Source organism: Sesamum indicum, linkage group LG9, assembly GCF_026168435.1.
Source record: "Sesamum indicum cultivar Baizhima isolate 11 linkage group LG9, ASM2616843v1, whole genome shotgun sequence".
Taxonomy (NCBI): Eukaryota; Viridiplantae; Streptophyta; class Magnoliopsida; order Lamiales; family Pedaliaceae; genus Sesamum; species Sesamum indicum.
In genome coordinates this window covers 1,838,789-1,857,618 of record NC_142665.1, presented here as the reverse complement: position 1 = coordinate 1,857,618, position 18,830 = coordinate 1,838,789, and the positions used below count along the sequence as shown (strand labels likewise).

Sequence of the window (18,830 nt, the reverse complement as noted above, 5' to 3'; positions counted from 1 at the left end):
TGCATTTTTGCCCCTGTATTATCATCAAAATGCAAAGAACCCTTATATTAAAAAAAATAGGTTAAAAATTCGATGTTTTTATTAATCTTGTGTAGAACCTTATTCCTGTTAGGATCTGGCGAAGAGTGAGAAATATTAAAAAATGCTATATCAATACAATATTATATCATATGATATCAATTAGAAAAATCCGCACCATTGTCGTGTTAATACATTAATATATGACTGGCATGTGTTGAATTAAAATATAATTAAATCATACATAATTTAAAAATATAATCACATATAACCCACACATGTAGGTGAAATAAGTGCATGTTATAAAAAAAATGGGGTTAAATGCAACTTACTCATCTGATATACGAAATGAGCAAATATCCCCTTATGACAACACATGAAACAATTTGCTATTTTATTTTTTATAGAGGATTTTTTGCTCATTTATATTATGCAATTTGATATTTTCTTTTTACATGTAAGTGTTTATGTAGTGGATAAAAGACTAATTAAAAAAATGTCCAATCAATAAAATCCTCAAATTAAAAAATCTCAATTTTGTCCATCTCACCATATTTTAGCCACTTTTAAAATCGACGATCAGAATCTTGCAATTGTAAAAATCAATTAATAAAAAATCAATTTTGTCCATCTCACCATATTTTATATACATGACAGTAAATGCTATTAAAACTTAAAAAATCCCACTATTCAATTTCGGCATTGGATCTTCTATTTCATTTTCCTATTTCATCTTCTATTGCTTTTTGGGCTGATTGCCGTGTGGATAATCTTAAATGAGAGAAAATGTGGCGTAAAATTCGTGGGGCAAGAGAGAGAAAATATATAGAAAAAGTAGATTGAAATAAAAAATTAAAAAAAATAAAATCTATGGCAAAGAGATAGAAAATTATCGATAAAAAATAATTAATGATAATTTTAATATTATCACAAATTATATTTATTTAGTGGCAAGAATTATTATTTTATTACAACAATGAATTTTAAAGTTTTATTGAAGATAATTATTTTATAAAAATTATAATTAGTTTCTAATTGTAAAAATTAACTCTTATATTTACCAGTTCACTAACTCTTGAGAGAGTTAATGGTCGTGAACAAAACAATAACGCCAAGAGAGGTAGTACAGTTAGTGAGCTGGTAAATACAGGAGTTAATTAAGTGAACTAGCAGATATAATTATTTTGTAAAAACTATTCTTTAACTTAAGAAAAAGTATTTTAAATACATTTGAAAAAAATATATCACATCAACTATAATCATTATATATTATTTTATCTCACAATTAATTATGTATTAAAAAAATATTGATTATACTACAAAAATAATGATTATTTTATATTATTATATCTGTCTTTCATTAACGCGTATTATTATTGAAAATACATTAATAAGTAACTTAAAATCATTATTATTGAAAATATTAATGAGTACGTGAATGTAGCTTTTAAAATAGTATAACATATTTAATATTTTGTAATTGTTGTAAATAAAAAATTTGCATTTTTGGCACAAGAATATCATCTAACTATGAGAATCAAGACGTCATTTATTATTGGACCTAGCCAAGTATTTTCCACACTCAACCAATTACATTATTAACTTAAGAACAGTGTCTCTTTATATCTCAAAATGTAAATAGTTTAGGCTGTAATTACTTGCGAGTAAAATATGTTTGATTGAGATAAGATATTAAAATTATTATTAAATACTTTTTATTGATAATTTTCTATTTTCTTGTAGTAATAAAAAATAAATTTTTGTCTCCTATCTATCGACGGTTGTCATGAGGGATAATGGCACATGCGACAGGGAAGACAACAACCATAAAAGTGCCACACATAACTGCTATCATCAATCAGCCTGAGCGCATATATTCCCGTTCTTCCACGACGCACATTGTCTGCTAGTCTGCCGCACGTAGGGTGCTGCCTGCCGCACAACTTGATGTCGTCTAAACATTGGATGTTGCCTGCGCGTGCAACTTCCTGCCTTTTGAACGTCGTGTCCTACATGAGTGCATGACATCCGGTCTTACTGCAAATGCATGCGGCCTGTGTGGGCGGCACCTTTCTTTGTTGCAACTCAAGTGCTATCTTCACTAAACTCGGGTACCATTTAGCCAACCCCCGCAACCTTCCATGCAAAGCCCCTATCCACACATACCCACAATCATTCACCACTGTAGAACAAGGCTACGACACCAACGTATTGTTGCTCACACCTCTGCATGGCTAATCGTCACTCTAATACGATGAACCGTCTGCCTTAAATTGGTTCAACACTTAACCAGCTCGAGTGCCACACCATGCTGGCACCTATGCACACTGACAGGCAAACCTGCCATGCCAACGTCTGATAGAGCTTCAAGGGGCTTACAGGAGCATCGTCTAAGGCTGATCCGCCATTTGCTTCCAAATATCAAGAATGCTGAGGCATGGCCTTCTCGGGTAGTATAACATGTCCCCTTTCTTCCAGATTACCCCATCCACCATTAACACCCTGTCTTCACAATATTGGTTTCTTCTTTACATGGATGGGAAATCAAAGAGTGTAGCGGGCCTAGCGTAGCGATCGAGGGAGAGAGCGGCTTCCTAGTTGGAAGGCGCGAGAGACCGAATAACGGGGGGGGGGGGGGGTTACAGGGGGGTGTTCCCCTTGGTTGGCATCGTAAACTATATACCAGTGCCCCCTACCAAATTACTATAACTAAACTATATGCCCCAATCCCCTTTAAACGACACTTTTTTGACTACATCATTTTAGAAGCGGGCTCGGGATCTTTAACAATCTATAAGGCAACTCAGAAAACCATGATAGTCTAGAGAAAGCTCATAAAGAAAAATTATTCGTAGCTTCCTTGCAAGCAGAATTACCAATCCAGGGTCTTCATCAAATCGAAGTGCTTCTTACACATATCTACGAACTTCGGATGCCATGAAAACGCTGCAGGTGCAGGACAACCGAGAGTATGAAACTTCATCGTCTGAAAAAATTGACTGCATTTTTTTCTCAATTTTATTGGCCACAAATTTGAGAAGTTTTGCTTAATGATGCCCCCTCCTTGTTTTGAATTTTCCATTTCCTTGTCTGTCCGTCTTTTTTTTGTGGTGTGTGGGTGTGGTGTGTGTGTGTGTGTGTGTATATGCACGTGTGCGGTGTGGGGTGTGTGTGTGCGCGCATGTGTGTGGGGGGTGTGTGCGTGCGTGTTGGGTGTGTGTGTGTGTGTGTGTATGCGTGTGGAGTGTGTGGGGGTGTGTGTGTGTTTGGGGTGGGGTGTGTGAGTGTGTGTGTCACGATAGGACATGTTTTACTTTCATTTTGAACATAGAAGAAGTGAGGTGTTGCTTTTATCTTCAGCGCCAACGAATGTCATCTGCGTCTTGTTACATTTGCCATCATCCTTCAATTTCTAAGTCTTCATTTTTATCTACACATCCTTTTTTCTCGTGCAGGATATCACCATAGTTTTGCAATATTTTATACTCATTACGGGTATTGTGTGTCTTTGTGGTCTATTTATGTCCTTTGTAATATTTTTGTGTGCTTGCATAGATGTGTATCCTCATTTTTGTTTACCTGATATTAAAGAGTATTTATTGAAATAAGAGCAATAACAGGATAGGAGAGATCCATTGCCCTCTTCTTTTTTTCTTTCAATATATCTCGTTAGCAAGAATGGTCTTGGATTGATTTAATTTACTAGAGGGGATATAGTAAGGAAAATGAATGGAGGATTGATAAAATCTGATAACTGCATCGGGTGGTTATGATATGCTAACCAATTCTTGAATTGGTTGACAGCGACCATTACAAAATGTTGTAGTTTTGAACCCTGACTTTGGTGTATTTAGCCATTTTGATTTTCTTCCTGCTAATAGCGGTCTCTATAATTTTCACCCTTGAATCACATGGTAGTTTCTGTGGCATCACCGTGATTTTTGGGTACTCGCATAGAAGAGGGAGAATGGTGCTTTTGCTTAAGAACAATTAATTAATTATATATGTTGTAGCTGATGCTTGACTCATGCTTGTTCTTATATGTGGCTTACTGTTTATCAGGTATACAACTAATCAATACGTGGACTCTGAGCATTTTTTTCCATTGCTCAGCCAAGGTACAGTTGGACTTCAATACATTCATTTATATCGTATTTGTTTTCCAGGCAAATGAGGTCTGTGCTTGATGTGATAACCAAAGGAAGACTAGTTCGTATTTTTGTTCCTTCTCTTACAACATAGTTCATCAATCAATATGACCTTTGCTCAGAATTATTGAATTGATTGTTTCCCATATTGTTATTCCTGTAGCTAAAAGCATATTCCAAGTAAATAATTACAATACTCAAATCTTATTAAAATTTGAACCCTTTCAATAGATTAAGAGATGTCTTAATTGACTTTAACTGTTTGTGGCGGCTATAGAGCTTGGTAAGTTATCCACTCTGCTCTTTTTGTCTGGATCCAACCTCAGATCAAATGATATTCTTAGATGATGGATTCCATGAGCAGCAGCAGCAACAACAACAAACACTAGCCTGAAGATGATGAAACCATGAAGAAGACGACACTGATATTGTAGACGCAAGATGAAGTCGCTATTGTCACACGCTTGTTTTATTTTTTAACTTCTTACGTTTGATGTGTATGCTGATTCATTTATTCTCATGTCTATTCGGCCACGTCATTACTTAGTCAGTTAATCTGTTAGTGATACTTATAGGAGCTCATTTGTATATAAATCATAATCATCTTCTTCCTCATTGATATATACACGAATTCATAGAAAACAGAGCTTAAATGTTCATTTTCATGGCTTCCACTGTGTCATATCTCTTCAAGATCAAACTTTAACATGGTATCAGAGCCTTCCTTGTGAAGATCTCGGGGTGCTAAAACCAATTTTACTTCAATGGCGCATAGAGAATTGCTGAGTTATGGCGGATTCGATTGTGAGTCCGAGCAGCAAAGCTGCTGCAGAACAATTGGAAAGATATGCACTATATATATATATCCCTCTAAGAATTCGAGCTTGACACTACCCTCTTCTCCGTTAGACGGAACAAACTTTCTACCATGGAGTCGCTCCGTTTATGTAGCGCTTGGGACAAAGATGAAACTCGGTTTCATTGATGGGACTTTCCCCAGACCAACAGCTGGTTCGGTGATCTTTGAACAATGGAGACGGGTGGATTTAATGGTCACGTCATGGATTTGGAATTCAATTTCCAGAGATTTCGTTGAGTCGTTCATGTACGTATCTTCCTCACGTGAACTTTGGCTTGAGATTCAAGGTAGATATGGGCGGAGCAATGGCCCTATGGTCTATCAAATTCAACGGGATCTATCATTGACTGCTTATGTGACCAGACTTAATAAAATATGGAACAAATTGTCGTACCTGGCGCCTAATCCCAAATGCACCTCTGGAGGCTGCACATGTGGTTAAACAAAGCAATTGCAGAGAGGAATGAGAACACACAATTGATGCAATTACTCATGGAGTTACATGAAAGCTTTGATTATGAAAGAAGCTAGATTTTGATGCAAGAACCTTTGGCAGATTTAGAGCGAGCATTCTCCATGGTTTTCACGGTGGAGAAGCAAAGGCAGGTTCACACTGATATGGGAGAAGTCTCAAGACAAATGGTCTACCAGCTCATGTTGAAAGATAACAAGAAGGATGTAGGAGATATGTTCTCAAACAGGAGGAAACCATATTTGAATAAACATAATTTGTTGCGCACCTACTGTCATAAACCTGGTCTTACATAAGACACATGCTTCCAGGTTCATGGAGAGCAAAACTGGTACAAGTACAAGTAGAAGGAACAAGCAATCGAAATTTTGTTGCTGCAGCAACACTGGATGAAAGGGCAACATCTGTAGATACCACCACTACCGAACTTTGCTTGTCACAAAATACAGAAGAGTTTGCTGGTAATACCTCTGGACCATCTGAAAATGATTCGGACTGTTGGATAATTGATTGCAGGGCTACTAACCATGTATGTGAAACATTCAACTTTTTCATTCATACACTAAGCCTCCACACACCAAATATATTCACTTGCCTGGTGGTTCCATGAAGCTTGCATCATAAGTTGGCATTGTTCACTTAAATGACCATGTCACACACACGCAAGTCTTTTATATTCCTTCTTTCTCTATCAACTTGTTATTTGTCAGCCGGTTATGTCTTTACAATGCTTATACTTTTCAGTTCCCTAAAGCTAAGTGCTTATTGCAGGACCAAGTTACGAAAGGAGCTTGGTTGAAGGGACTGCTTCCAAGAATCTCTACATTGTTAGACAGTGCCTTAACACATATGCCTTTCCTCCCTCTGTGCATTGCAATATTGCATGTTCTAGCTCAGTTCAATGTGATGTACAAACCTGGCACAATAAGCTGGGACATTCTTTTAAACGTAATGAAACATATTCCAATCTGTGTTTTCACTAATGTCGATCTTGATGTACCCTATGATGTGTGTCACAAAGCCAAACAAACTAATGACATTTCTTTCCAGTGAATCACAATCTGAAGCCCCCTTTCATCTTATACATTTAGATGTTTGGGGCCATTATACAACCTATACAATTTCAAAGTGCAACTATGTCCTCACAATTCTAGATGATTACAGTCGCTCCTTGTGGACTTACCTCTTGAGACACAAATCCTAAGTTGCTTCCACTCTCAAGTATTTCTTCTCCATGATCAATAACCAATTTGCCATAAATATAAAAGTCATAAGGACGGACAAAGGTTCTGAATTCCTCAACAACGACTGCCACACTCTTTGTCAAGATCTAGGTGTCATCCATCAAACTTCTTGCACATATACACCTCAGCAAAATGGGAGAATTAAACGCAAACATAAATAACTTCTAAATATTACTAGAGCCTTGCTATACCAACCCTCCTACAGTTCCAGGGTGATTCCATTCTCACAGCAACCTACTTAATCAATAGAACACCTTCAAAGCTCTTCCACTAGAAAACTCTCTTTGAACAATTAATAGATCACAGTCCCTCTCACACTCATCTTTGTGCCTTTGGTTGCCTTTGCTATGCCAATAATGTAGATCCTCACAAGTCTAAGTTTCATCCTAGGGCTCTCAAGTGCATTCTGTTAGGGTATGCCATGACCTAGAAAGCATATAAACTCTATGACTTGGATAAAAACCGTATTATCATCTCTAGAGATGTTCACTTCCATGAACATTACTTTCCTTTTTCTACCCTGTTTCTCTCTCTTCTCTTAGTCTCTGTCATTTTCCTTTAGTTCCCCCTTATACTGATGATGCTGTCTGTGATCCTACTGCACTTTTCACCCATTTCCCGCAGTTCCTCTGGCTCCTGTGTCCCTTCTGTTTCTCCTCTTGCTCCTCAACCACCTGCACCTCCTCTTCGTCGTTCCACCAGAAATACTCAATGTCCTCCTTGGCTTAATGATTTTATATGTTCTGCACATGTACCTCCTTCTTTGCACTCCACCACTCCTGCATTTAAGTTGTTTCTAGCCTCGTTATCTGTTTTGCATGTTAAGTTATGAAGATTGATTTGAAGAAGAAAAAGATAACCTGATTCAACTTAGAAATCCCAAGTTGAGTTGGAGAAGGATAACTCGATTCAAAGTTGAGTTGGAGAAGGATAACCCGATTCAACTTAGAAATCCCAAATTGAGTTGGAAAAAGGATAAGTTGGCTATATATATACTACTCTTATTAGCATTGTTTTGTAGAATAGAGTAGAGTAGAATAGAGTAGAGAGAAAAGAAAGAGTTGAGACGAGGGTGAGTGTTGTCTTTCACGTGTGGTGAAGACTTGCATACAAGTGTGTGTGTGTTGTACTCCTCAATTTTTCTCCTCTTTGAGTGCTTTCTCCTGGCTTGGTATCGCCCCCAGACGTAGGATTTATATCCAAACTAGGTTAACAAATTCGTGTGTCTTTTATCGCCTTCATATTCCACCTGTTATCCATCTCAACCCGATCCATTTCCTAACAACTGGTATCAAGAGCCTGGTTCAAGGAGTTGAGATGGAGGGAAAGTTTCCAGTCGAACGGTTCAATGGTTCTGACTTTGGGTTTTGGCGTATGCAGATGGAGGCCTACCTGTACGGGAAGGACCTATACGAACCACTTGCAGAGAAGTCCGAGAAGACGAGTGATGAAGAATGGAAGGTGCTCGATCGAAAGGCGATGAGCGCAATAATCCTGTCGCTCTCTCGGAATGTCGCCTATCATGTGAAGGGAGCGAAGAGCACGAAGGAAGTCCTACAGATTCTTGCCGATATGTACGAGAAACCCTCAGCAATGAACAAGGTTATGCTGATGAAGAAACTATTCAGGTTGCAGATGGAGGAGAGGAAGTCGGTGGTCGATCACCTCAATGACTTCAACCAACTCACGACACAGCTGGCATCTGTGGATATCGTGTTTGACGATGAGGTAAAAGCGTTAATTTTGCTCTCATCTTTACCTGACAGTTGGGATGTGGTTGTTACTTCGGTAAGCACTTCGTCTGGGAAGGAGAAGATGAAGTTCGACAACATCAGGGACATGATGTTGAACGAGGAAACCCGTAGAAAGCAAACTGGGTGGATCATCTGGCTCTGCACTACATATAGAGTCCAGAGGGAGACCTGATACACGGGGTAAATACCGTGGAAGGTCAAGGTCCAGGGGGAAGAACAAGGGCAAGAAGGAGATGGTGTGCTGGAACTGCGAGAAGCCCGGACACATGAAAAGCGAATGTCGGGCGCCAAAGAAGGAAAAGGAGGGCTGGACAGCGAATGCCGCGACGGAAGAGATCACGGATGCACTTTTGTTGAGTGTGAGCAGTTCTTCCGATGATTGGGTTGTGGATTCAGGGGCCTCATTCCACTCATGCAGCAACAAAGACATCATGGAGCCATACACCTCAGGTGATTTTGGCTTAGTTTACCTTGCAGATAACAAACCCCTCAAGATTGTAGGAAAGGGAGATGTGAGGATCAAATCAACGAATGGGTCATGCTGGACCCTACATGATGTGAGACACATACCAGGACTGAAGAGGAACTTGATCTCAGTCGGACAGCTGGATAGTGATGGATTCCACACGACATTTGGAGACGCAAAGTGGAAGATCAGTCGGGGAGCAATGACTTTGGCACGAGGACTAAAGTCGGGAACGCTCTACATGGCGGGAGGATCCAGTTCAAACATCCCCTTTGCAGGAACTGTATCGCAGGCTAACCTGTGGCACAATCGCTTGGGCCACATGAGCGAGAAAGGAATGAACGTGCTGAAGTCGAAAGGACGGTTGCCCGAGTTAAAATCGGTGGAGGTGGGTCATTGTGAACACTGCGTGTTCGGAAAGCAGAAGCGGGTGAGCTTCTTGACCACAGGAAGAACTCCAAGGAAAGAAAACTTGGAGCTTGTTCACACCGATTTGTGGGGGCCAGCACCAGTGTCATCTCTTGGTGGATCAACGTACTACATGACATTCGTCGATGACTCCACTAGAAAGGTATGGGTGTATTTCTTACAAAGAAAATCTGATGCCTTTGATACATTCAGGAGATGGAGGGCATTAGTGGAAAATGAGACAAGTCTACAAGTGAAATGTCTCAGATCGGATAATGGTGGCGAGTACAGCAGTGAAGGTATCAAGAATTACTGCGCCGACCATGGAATCCGAATGCAGAAAACAATCCCGGGGACACCTCAGCAAAATGGCGTTGCTCAGAGGATGAACAGAACACTGAATGACAGTGCGAGATGCATGCGATTGAAGAGCGGACTACCAAAGATGTTTTGGGCAGATGCAGTCAACACGGCTGCTTTCTTGATCAATCGAGGGCCTTCTATCCCGTTGAACAACAGGATACTAGAAGAGGTATGGACTGGTAAGAAAGTGGATCTTTCTTTCTTACGTACGTTTGGTTGTTCAGCCTATATTTTGAACGATGATCGGACTAAGCTGGATGCTAAGTCGATTAAATGTACATTCATTGGGTATGGGACTGACGAATTTGGGTATAGATTCTGGGATGATCAAAACCGGAAAATAATTCGTAGGAGGAATGTTATATTCAATGAGGATGTAATGTACAACGACAGGAAGGTAAGCCCGGACGATGACAAGAAGGAAAGGGAATTTGTTGATCTCGACATTTCAAATTCCGGGATCATGAGACCAGTAGATACGGATTCAGTGGGAGTTCAGACGGACGAAACCGAACAGACGGAGATAGAGCCAGAACCAGTATCGGAGGAACCGATTACTGAAAGCAGCACACCCTTGGCACTGGGTCGAGAATCGAGGCTGAGAAGGGCCCCAGATAGGTACTCCCCCTCTCTTTATTATTTGCTTTTTTCTGATTGTGGATAACCCGAATGTTACGCAGAGGCAGTCAATGATGTCCACAAGAGCAAGTGGGAGCTTGCGTTAAACGACGAGATGAACTCGTTGAAGAAAAACAACACATGGAAATTGTGTCAGCTCCCAAAAGGAAAGAAGGCCCTACAGAACAGATGGGTCTATCGGGTTAAGGATGAATCAGACGGGAAGAAGCGGTACAAGGCAAGACTCGTAGTAAAGGGATTCCAACAAAGATACGGTATTGACTTTACTGATGTTTTTATACCTGTTATCAAGTTAACTACTATTCGTCTTGTGTTGAGCATGGTAGCGGCAGAGAACTTGGAGTTACAACAGATGGATGTGAAGACAGCCTTCCTACACGGGGATCTTGAGGAGGAGATATACATGGTACAACCAGAGGGGTATAATGGAGATGATCAGCAGGTGTGTCGCCTGAAGAAAAGCTTGTATGGATTGAAACAGGCTCTGCGGCAGTGGTACAGGAAGTTTGACAAATTCATGCTAGAGATAGGTTTCTCTAGATGCAATGCTGATCATTGCTGCTACGTGAAGAGGTTCGATGAGTTTTTTATCATTCTACTCCTGTATGTTGATGACATGTTGATAGCAGGATCAAATGTCAAGGAGATCAATAGGCTCAAGGATCAGTTATCGAGGAAGTTTGACATGAAAGATCTTGGCGAAGCAAGGCAGATATTGGGTATGAAAATCACAAGGGACAAAGGTATTGGTAAAATATGGTTATCTCAATCTGATTATATTGAGAAGGTATTATGCAGATTCAAGATGGAAAATGCAAAATCGGTTGGAACGCCATTGGGAAATCAGTTCAAACTATCCAACAGTGATTCGCCCCAGACTGACTCCGAACGTGCAAAGATGAGAGTCACACCGTATGCCTCAGCAATTGGGAGCCTGATGTATGCTATGACCTGTACTCGACCGAATATAGCACATGCAGTGGGAGTAGTTAGCCGTTTTATGAGCAATCCAGGAGTGATGCACTGGGAAGCTGTGAAATGGATTCTTAGGTACCTAAGGGGTACTAAGGACCGAGCATTGGTGTTTGGTAAGGGCAAGCTTACCTTGTTTGGGTTTGTTGACGCTGATTTTGCAGGGAGTGACTATGACAAAAGGAGGAGCACTACAGGGTACGTGTTCACATATGGCGGTACAGCCGTATCCTGGGTCTCAAAGCTGCAGAAGGTTTTCACACTGTCCACGACGGAAGCTGAGTACGTGGCAGTTACTAAGGCGGCTAAAGAGCTCATTTGGCTGCAACACTTCTTGGGTGAATTAGGGAAACCTCAGGCAGATGTGATTCTTCATAGCGATAGTCAGAGTGCGATCCATCTGGCAAAGAATCCCGCGTTCCATTCGCGGATAAAGCACATCGAGATCAAGTACCATTTCATCCGACAATTTCTGGAGAAGAAGGCACTGCAGCTGGAGAAGATCCAAGGAGAAAAGAATCCTGCGGACATGCTGACCAAGGCGGTTGCGATGGAGAAGTTGAAGCTGTGTACGGCTTCGACTGGCCTTGATGACTAGAGTGGACAAACCCGGCGGTACCAAGAAAGAAATGGAGAAAACCTAATCAATCTTCAAGTGGGAGATTGTTAAGTTATGAAGATTGATTTGAAGAAGAAAAAGATAACCTGATTCAACTTAGAAATCCCAAGTTGAGTTGGAGAAGGATAACTCGATTCAAAGTTGAGTTGGAGAAGGATAACCCGATTCAACTTAGAAATCCCAAGTTGAGTTGGAAAAAGGATAAGTCATGGTTATATATATACTACTCTTATTAGCATTGTTTTGTAGAATAGTGTAGAGTAGAATAGAGTAGAGATAAAAGAAAGAGTTGAGACGAGGGTGAGTGTTGTCTTTCACGTGTGGTGAAGACTTGCATACAAGTGTGTGTGTGTTGTACTCCTCAATTTTCCTCCTCTTTGAGTGTTTTCTCCTGGCTTGGTATCGCCCCCAGACGTAGGATTTATATCCAAACTGGGTTAACAAATTCGTGTGTCTTTTATCGCCTTCATATTCCACCTGTTATCCATCTTAACCCGATCCATTTCCTAACATTGCAGGAGCCCAAGTCTTTCTTTAGGCCATCCAGCATGAGGAATAGAGGGAGGCCATGAACAATGAGCTGCAGGCCTTAGAGCACAACAACACTTGGAAGCTTGCCCCTTTTTTGCCTGGTAAACGGGCAATTGGTTGTAAATGGATCTTTAAGACAAAGCTTAGAGATGATGGCCAAAACAGTTTTAGAGAAAAATTATATATATATAAACAGGTGTAAGAGTAAATAAAAAGAATGTATTTTTTTAGGGGAAATTATTGTAATAATGCAAAGAAAAAGAAAGTTACAAGAGTGGGGTGGTTTTGGAGGTGTTTAAAAAGTAGGCAGCACCGCTGCTGCTATTTTTTATAATTATACTGTTTTTTTTAAATTCTTAACAAGTAAAAGAATATTATTTATTTTAATTCTTAACAAATAAAAGGATTTATGCTATATTTTGAACAGTTACGAAACATAAAAAATAAAAAATAAGATAGAATTATGGAACAATCACATCATTATGGGCATCAACTGTGGAGTGTTAGGCTGTGGCCCACTGCTAGCAATTTTCAGCCCACATGCGATAATTGGAAACTAGCATTCCACCTTTGAAAATCAGTATTTTCAGCCCAATTTAAGGAATGTTATTTGTTCCAACGTGGCTTTATTTGCTTTTAATTTCTTAAATCCGATTGTAATATTTCAAAACATCATTTCGATTGCTTGAAACCAAATATTTTTCCATCATAACCCTTCTCCTTATTTTGTATTAGTAAATAAATAAATTAATATTATACTAATATTATGGTTTACTATATAAAAAATTTTAAAACCTTATTAAAAAATATCTTATCAAACAAGAATAAGAAATTTTCTTGTTAATAAAAATATTCATTAAAATGATTATTGCTCATTTATTTTAAATTGTTTATTTTAAATAAATTCCTAGCAAATTAACAACGTTGAAATGTTATTTGCCTATTTATTTTTAAGAATATAGTGTTCATTCTTTAATTAGTTTAGAGAAATTAGGAATTAATGGCAAATAATTTTCTTCTTTGACAGAGTTTGCTCTTATGTCTTTTCACAACAGGACTGAAATACTTAGACTATATTTGAATTGATGGATTTGAAGTTTAGATTAGTGTTTATATATTATTCACATTTTATTTATTTTAAATTTTACTATGCCAAGTATATTATAATCAAAATATCTTCTATCAAATTAATTGTGTTAAAATATTATTTTGCATTTAATCTTTTTATTGGATATATAGTCTGTTTCCTACTTGGTCGTTTACTTGATTCATCCCTTGGACTTGATGTTGTCATGTGTGGCGACTTAGCCAAATAATTCGAGTGAAGTTTGTTCCTCTAAAAAAAAAACAAAAAAAAACAGAAAAAGATAGAGAAGGTATAATAGTGCACATGAGAAGCAAAAGGAAAAAGAAAAATTGCTTGCTTGCTCAAAACATGGAACCGCATCAAGTATTTACTTACAAGATAGTAGGAAACAACTACATAGGATCTCTAGGAAACAACTACATGCTTTCTCTGTTTCTGGTTTCCTTAATATATAATTATGATCTAAGTATTACAGACATGCTTGGTTCTATTTACAGTAGGCAAGATTTACACCGACGGCGAACCCATCGACAAATCCACGAATGTGTTGTTAAGCAGACTCTTTCATTCAGATCATCATCACCGCTAACTTAACTGCAAAAACAAAGAAGAAAACTTGAGCAAAATCAACCATATAAGAAAAGTATGCAACACATAATGGCATGTAAACTATAGGACAACCTATATCCTCTCTGCCATTTCTACCCAAAAAGCAACCTTTGTCCCCATCCATTTCACCTTTACTGATTTTTCCCCATATTTAAAAATCAAGAAATATTGAGACCATTTTATTATCCTTTGCATAATTCAAACCCAAAATTCGGACTGATTTCTATTATGCCTTCACGTTCTCAACATTCTAATAGGGAAAGCAATAGGATTATGAATTCCAAGGCCACTTTAAACATGACGGACGCAAGGCAGTTCGGAGTTGAGGCCTACACGAGAGATAATACTCCAATGTTTTTGTAGATTTATTATTGGTCTGTTCATTATGTTGGCTTTTGGCCTCATGTTGCTTTTTCAGAACTTTTTGTTTGTCATACATTTGCATTTTTGTACAAATTTTACAAAAACACCATATATGTCCATATCATTGACATCTAACATTTGAAGGTGTATCACAAAAAAATTTGTTGAAAAATCATTATTACACAATCACACGAAATTCAGAAATCAAATACTCCATACTAAATTGCAAAACAGTCGAGATGCCAATCTCATTATTTGTGTTAAAATCACTTGTATATATATCTTAAAAGACTTTTATCATTTATCAAAATAAAAGATAGTGATGGATGCAATTTGCTAAAAAATAGTGTACTTTTTTGGAAGTCTAAACAAAGATGGTGATGAATGCAATTTGCTAAAAAACAGAAAACTTAATGCAGCTTAAAATGTTGCAAAGATCTGCAAAAACTGTTTTGAATCCAATTCTTTTTTACGGAAATAAAAATCAATAACAGATTTCCTTGAAAATCCAAAAACATGACTTATTCATGCATTTATCAAAAATAATTAAATGAATATATGCCCATGAATAATCAAATACAAAAAATATTCTAAACGCTGTAAATTTATCTTAAATAATTTGAAAGAAATTACTGCAATTCAAGCTGATTTTGAGAATTAAAGAAGACCACCCCACAAGAAAAACAAATCTTTGAGTCAAAGAGAAAAAATTATTTTAAGAACTTTACGTGAAAACAAAGGAACACTTGAGAAGGAAAGAAAATCTTTTGGGCAAAAGAGAGAAACAATTTTCTAGTAATACATTTCAACTTATCAAAACTTTGTGTTCCTTAAAAATCATTGATGAACTCTTGAAAGTACATAATACTCACAAAAGTTTTACCAAGTAATCTTGAAAAATATATTTTGAATTGGCATCTCGACAACTGTTCCACATTAGCATAGCATTTAATACCAAAGTTCGCAAATAAAATAATTCATGATTGTATAATATAGATGTTCCAACATACTATTATGTAATACACCTTCAAAAATAAGATGTTAATAACAAGAACTAACATGGTTTTTGTAAATCATACACAAATGTCAAATGTATTAACAACAAAAAGTTTTAAGACAGCTCATGAAGAAAACCCAACATAATAAACGAACCAAAAATAAATTTACAAAAAGATGAGATATTTGTTCTCTCATTAAGGTCTCAACTCTATACTTGCATCATTCACATTTTTGAGCAGCCTAAAAAATCCCTAATCCCATACTTTCCAAACCAGAATGGAGAAAGCACGGCTTTCCAAAGAAATCAGAGCAGCAAATTTTAGGTTTGAATTATACAAAGTATAAAATCAATGGTCTCAACCATTCTTGATTCCAAAATATAGGAGAAAAATCAGCAAAGAAGAATTGATAGGGGCCGTTGGTTGCTTTTCAGTTAGAAACTTGAAGAGAAGACTATGAAGATACGTAAGGCTACCATTAGGTTCTAAAATGTCAACAAATTCCCACACAATTCTTATCGATATGAGGTTATCTAGTTTGCACCTAATTGGCAAACCCAATTCAAACTCTAGCCTTCAATCTTTTAATAAACAAGTATGAAAAACCTATACTAACTTATATGCTTCACTTTAATGCATGTGGAGAATGATGTATCAGGTAGGGTGATGCCCTTTGCTAATTGAACGCTATATGTGTTAGGGCTAAAGAAAACCAGATATCACCTCCAACATTAGTTCAATATGGTCCAATTTTTATTTGAAAATCTCTTAAAATTTCACTTTATATGTACGGATAGAAATTCACCAATAAATAAATACTCAGCTTACCTAGTCAATGGGTTGTGGGACCCAAAACCTAACGAACAATTTCACAATTTTAATGCAATTAGAAACAAACTTGCAAATAAATATGGGTTTCAGCGAGACTTCAGTGACGGCATTGCCTGCATCAAATTTAGAGTATAGTGCTTTTTCCAACAAATAAAACTTGCAAATAAAAGAATTGATAACAGCAATTCCGTGTGACTCTATTGAATCTCTGTACTTGGTATCAAGACAGAATTACGAACAGACATGGAAGAAAACAACATAGATACAACATTGTAGCACTCTCCAATTAAAAGGCATAAGAACAAATACCGCACTTGATGCACTTGAGAAAAGATATTTTGCTGGCCCATCAATTGAGCAAGTATCAATTGGTTTACGAAGTTCCATTACAGTCCAAAGAGGAAATTGAGATATTTAAAGTCAAGCTCATATTCAGCGAATCACATATATGCATTAAGAAAGAAGATAAGTGAACTTGATCGGCAACAAAGATAATAGCAGGAAAAACAAAGTGTTACTTACTGTTCCTAAAGTAGGTTCATAGTTGCTGATCTAAGTGAAGATACATGTGGGGTCCCATTAGTTTCAAGCAACTGTCTTATGCTAGATTGTGTAAGATAATCGACATGGTGTGACTAACAAAAATCATCATATTTCTAGTATAGCCTAGCCCCATATATTAACAACTGCAGCCAAACATTTTCAGAAACAAAGTCCCACGTAAACCAAGGATCATTGGCAGCAATTTATACGGATGGAAAATGAAAATCATGGCCAATACATTCACACAAGCAAAATATATTAACAACTGCAACCAAATATATTAGTAAATAACTTTTCTGAAACACAACATTCATGCAAATTATAACATTGCTAGACTCACATTCTTTCCCAACCTAATGGTAGGGAGGATCAGCCAGCAGACAAAGATGACAATCCAATCCAAAGCCTGCAGGTTCTCCTGGCAGATTTGGAAAAACAAAGGTTTTGCCCTAGGAGTTACTATATCATTAACACTCGTGAAAACTTGATGCGAAACAATGATTAACGCATGCATTATTAACAAAGAACATGTAAAAGACCAAAAGATTACCAATTCAATGCCAGTAGTCTCGTCAATTCGAGTCCCTAAACCCAACAAAAGTTTCGTTCCCACTCCATCTCTATAGGAATCCCCTGTGAAAGCATTTGGATGCAATTAAATAACATTATAAGATGGGAAAAAGAAAAAAGGAAAAGCTAGACACAGAAAATGCAAGTGGAAAAAGCAAAGCCAAATCTGCCTTCAAGAAAGAAGCTCTGAAAAACAAGACTGCCAAAAAATTGACCAGTTTGCGAGTGTAGGCAATATGTATTAATATCCCTCAAGACACTAGCGATCAAAATGACAACAGGATCACTACTGAATATAATCATATGAAAAAACAACCATACCCAAAGGGAAAAGCCTTCAAAACCTCCAATTCAGAGAGCCATCTTGCCTATTCTCTGAACAAGTTCTGATCCAGCAACAATGTCCACACCAGCATCCTTGTATGTAAGTCCCAGACACTTGTCCGCAGACTGCAGTCGTAATCCAAGACATACAATAGAACCCATGTGTAATTGAAATTCAAGAACCTTGAAATAACAAATCGAGACCTTAAAAAAGACAAAAAGGAAAAAGAGTAAGGCCGTGTAATTTCAAAATTCAGTGACACTGAAAAGTACTCATATTAAATCTTCCGTTGGGAAGACAGACTTTCTTTGACCAAGATACTCTTAAGCTCACAATGCAAGAACCCATAATTCAAGAAACTTAAAAGAACTCTTCTGCAATGAGTTGATGTCAGACTCTCAAGAAATACCTTAAGAAAGAAGAGATCGAGGCTGAGGGCAGTCGGCGGAGGCGGCAGGACGTCTGAGACGATGTTCAAAAACGCCGCTGTTAAAAAAGAAGGGCATGTCAATGTGAGCGCCCTCTTGCTTTTCTTCTGCACTATTTTTGATTTTTCAAAATCTGGTCGTGGATGTTCCTCTTATATAAATATGCGCCGGCGCGGGGAACACAACGGTAAAGTTTTTTTGTTCTTTTCTTTCTTGAAATCACAACGGTAAAGTTGGGAAGATTAGGTTTCACTGTGGTTTGAGGGTGAGAAAGTGACAGACCCGTGAACAAGATGATGATTTCAAGGGTAAATTGCATTTTTGCCCCTGTATTATCATCAAAATGCAAAGAACCCTTATATTAAAAAAAATAGGTTAAAAATTCGATGTTTTTATTAATCTTGTGTAGAACCTTATTCCTGTTAGGATCTGGCGAAGAGTGAGAAATATTAAAAAATGCTATATCAATACAATATTATATCATATGATATCAATTAGAAAAATCCGCACCATTGTCGTGTTAATACATTAATATATGACTGGCATGTGTTGAATTAAAATATAATTAAATCATACATAATTT

At 37.6% G+C, this 18,830-nt stretch overlaps 1 long non-coding RNA gene across 2 annotated transcripts; it reads right to left on the bottom strand.

Annotated features, from left to right (window-relative positions):
* Window positions 1-13,897: 13,897 nt before the first annotated feature.
* LOC148786813 (uncharacterized) lies at window positions 13,898-18,560 on the bottom strand. Of its 2 annotated transcripts, none has more exons than XR_016067173.1 (5): window positions 18,229-18,560; window positions 17,816-18,022; window positions 17,475-17,557; window positions 17,265-17,342; window positions 13,898-14,174 (listed from the first exon to the last, which is right to left on the bottom strand). It is a non-coding gene; the product is annotated as an uncharacterized LOC148786813 (long non-coding RNA). The 2 variants fall into 2 exon arrangements; XR_016067172.1 differs by having other exon boundaries at window positions 17,816-17,944; window positions 18,229-18,555.
* Between the last annotated feature and the right edge of the window lie 270 nt (window positions 18,561-18,830).